This window comes from Dama dama, chromosome 7, assembly GCF_033118175.1.
Source record: "Dama dama isolate Ldn47 chromosome 7, ASM3311817v1, whole genome shotgun sequence".
Classification (NCBI taxonomy): Eukaryota; Metazoa; Chordata; class Mammalia; order Artiodactyla; family Cervidae; genus Dama; species Dama dama.
In genome coordinates this window covers 44233604-44237086 of record NC_083687.1, presented here as the reverse complement: position 1 = coordinate 44237086, position 3483 = coordinate 44233604, and the positions used below count along the sequence as shown (strand labels likewise).

General features: G+C 46.1%; 1 long non-coding RNA gene across 1 annotated transcript; it reads right to left on the bottom strand.

The window, feature by feature from the left end:
- Positions 1-1668: 1668 nt before the first annotated feature.
- LOC133059198 (uncharacterized) lies at positions 1669-2967 on the bottom strand. Its single transcript, XR_009693492.1, has 3 exons — positions 2901-2967; positions 2646-2814; positions 1669-1853 (listed from the first exon to the last, which is right to left on the bottom strand). It is a non-coding gene; the product is annotated as an uncharacterized LOC133059198 (long non-coding RNA).
- Between the last annotated feature and the right edge of the window lie 516 nt (positions 2968-3483).

The window sequence follows — 3483 nt, the reverse complement described above, 5'->3', positions numbered from 1 at the left end:
AAACCGGGGACGCGTGATAGAGATCGCACGGTCCTCAGAACTGCTCCTCTCCCAAATGATGAAAAGTTAAAGAAAAAAAAAAAAAACCCAAAACTGAGTTAAATTCATGTGCCTGGCTTATTTCTCCCTTAACGCTCTCCCAGGAGGCCTCCCAGATAACCCTGCAGATAATCCTCAGTCCTCCAGATGTGTCCCAGGGTGTTGGAGCTCCAGCTGAGCCATCCTGGGCTCTTCCTGAGACCGTTGATACACACGTGTGGATGCATCAGTGTGTGGGTACAGAATCAATCAAGAGCAGCTCATTGTCAAGATGACTGAACAACTAGGGGATTGGGATCTTGCCCGCAAAGTTTTTATTTCAGGACGCGTATGGACACTCTAAGTGTGATAGGGAGGTATTAACTGGTGGAGGAGGCAACAGGATCCTTCAGGAAGGACCATGAGGTGCTGTGCTTGGCACCCAGAGAGGGTGGGAGAAGAGAAATTGCAACGGTGTTAAGAGGGGAAGGTAGGTACTGTTTAGCTGGGATCAAACTGGGAACCTTCAGAACAATCATGCTGTGCTTAAGAGGAAGGGGCTTCAGATCTGGGCAGAAGTCTTACTTCACTAGCAGTGACACTGCTTTGGTTTTTTGGTAGCTGGTTTCAGAAATAACACAAAGCCTATGAGTAAGAACTCTGTTTAGTATTTCCCAAGGAGTGCGGTGCACAACCGCCTGGATTATGAGATTTGCTGGAAACAAACACGTGTACGATCTTGATGCTGGGAAAGATTGAAGGCAGAAGGAGACAGGGGCAGCAGAGGATGAGATAGTTAGATAGCATCATCCACTCAATGGACATGAATTTGAGCAAACTCCCGGAGATAGAGGACAGAGGAGCCAGGTGTGCTACCGTCCATGAGGTCACAACAAGTTGGGTTGATTTAGCAACTGAACAGCAGGGAACAGGTTTGGAGACTTCCACATCCTCTGTCTTAGAGGGTCATGATGTATTCTGGTCACACCCCACAGTAGAGAAAATATTGAGTAGAGAAACACAACTTTTTACAATTCATTGTGTTTAAATATGTTAACAATAGGACTCAAAAACTCTAACACAGTATCTTCAGAAATAATGTTTTATGGAGTGCATTTTGAGAAAGTTAGCTTAGAACAGGGATCAGGAAACTTTTCCTATAAAAAATCAAATAGGAAGACCTTTCTGCTGAATGGCCGTGCAGTGCAGTCCGTGGCAATGACTGAGCTGTAACATGAAGACAGCTGTAGACAACACATAAACCAGCCTGCGTGGCTGTGCTCCAAGTAAACTTTGGTTGCGGACACTGATATTTAAATTTCATGACATTTTCATGTGTCACAAAATATTATCTTTCTTTTGGCTTTTCCTAGCCTCTTAAAAAATGGAAACAAAAACAAAACCCAGCTTAACTCAAGGGCTGTACAAAAACACGTGGTGGGCTGCATTTGACCTCCAGGTCGTAGTTTCCTGATCCCTGGGCTTGGAAGCAGCATCAGCCAATAAAGGAAGTGAACATCTGCGCAGATACCAGAACCAGAGTCCACGGAGCAGACACCCTGTCTATTCACCGCCCCATTCAACGTCCAGTACTCTGCCACTTAGGACTGTGCTGAACTATATGGTGCATGCTCGTGAATATTTATTGAATGAAGGGATAGCCATCAATTCAATTTACCTGTCAGTAGCATGGGCAGAAGTTAGTTTGAACTGGTTCTGATCGCTGGATATGTCAGTGTAGGAGGCAAGGAACCCATGACTCCGATGTGTTCAGTGCCAACAAGAATTCCACACTTTTCTGAATAGCCTTTGCTTGTAGGTAAAGACTGTTGCAGCTGCATGGGGTACAAATAATGAGCAGATTGACTGGCTGGAGTAACAATAAATGCATTAGAAAACTCACCTTGTCTTTGCAAGATAGGAATTTACAGTCAGTGGCAACCATCTGGATCAGAACATATATCTGTTTCTAGATACTTCTTTTACCCACAGTTGACTTTTTACTTGTTTCCTAGAAAGGCTTTGTTTTGGTATCCCCATGGCATGCGTTTGTCTCCATCAGTCTCACCAAAGTTCATTGCCACCAGCCTGCTTTCTGGGCTTACTCTCAAGTCAGTGTCTTTCTGGGACTGTCTTGTCCTTCGGAAGTTTCCGCTGGTAACATGGAATCCCTGGATGACAAACCTTCAGCCTGGCTGCAGACTCACCTCCTCACTGACATCTTTCCTGACAAGTCCAGTCCTCCTTCCTCTGAACATATGGATTCATCCATCCATCCATCCATCCATTCATTCAAAAGATGTTTACCAACAAGATGCTTACCCTCACACTGCTGCCTGGATGGGGGAAAATTACCTCCTTTCAAAGAGTTCCCGATTTAATAGAAGAGCAAGAGCCACAGATGATGAGGACCACTTCATTAACACTGGGAACCTCTCCCCCAGCTCCTGACCACACACTCTGGTACTTTCAGTTCCCTTTTCTGGGGCTGATGATAGCCTCTGTCCAGTGGGATCTGGTGGCGTGGCTTCAGAATTAAGACTACATTGGTTTAGTATCTTTCTCTCTGTTGTTTGGAACAAATGATTTTACCCTCCTGAGCCAATGTAAAATGGGAAAATGAGTACCTTTTGCTCTCATGAGGACTGCAAGAGAGAATGTGAGGAGTCGGGCACCAACAAGCACACCGTGACGGTAACCAGTGTTATTATGTTTCTGCTGCAGGGATGGCCTTCAGGGCCACGCTCACTCCCAGCCACTGCCTTCGTGGGCCAACGCCCGGGACATCCCTGTGTTCTGCAGAAAGAAGGGGCTTGATTAGCAATGCTAACCCCCACCAGGCTTTCGGGTTTGACTTTCCATAGATCTACTAAACACCTTACCATTCCTCCATCTGTTTCTCATCTCCATATATTGTGGTTCCAGATTACAGATGTCTCCTGCCCTTGAGGAATACAGGGCCTGTGCTTTTGTTTCTCGTTCTCTTTGCTGTTTTGGAGCAATTCTGAAAAGAGGGAGGCCAGGGACATCATTGCTCTGTCATCGAAGAACCTGGTTATCTTTTCAGATACATCGAAAAGCACAACCCAGAACAGGGTATCTTAGAAATCAAAGGTAAAAGCCGAGCTCTCCCCCTTCCTCCCCACCTCTCCCCAATGTAATAAAGACACAATGGCTCGCTTATTCTGTTTCCCCACCGTCAGCACATTCCTTCCGTGGGTCCCTCCGGCCCTGCTCACGGATGAAGCAGTCAAGGCTGGAGCTTGACTGACTGGTAGGAAGGGGGATGGAATCGAGGGAGGAGAGCTTTACCACAAACCAGCTGCTCTTCCGAGGTTGATTTCCATTTTGGAAAATAGCAGAAGCAATTACCGTGGCTCATTAGAAGGCCTAACACACTGGCTGCAAAACTATATTTGGAAAACCGTATTCACTTAGCTCCCAAGTGGTGAGAGGGTGTGAGTG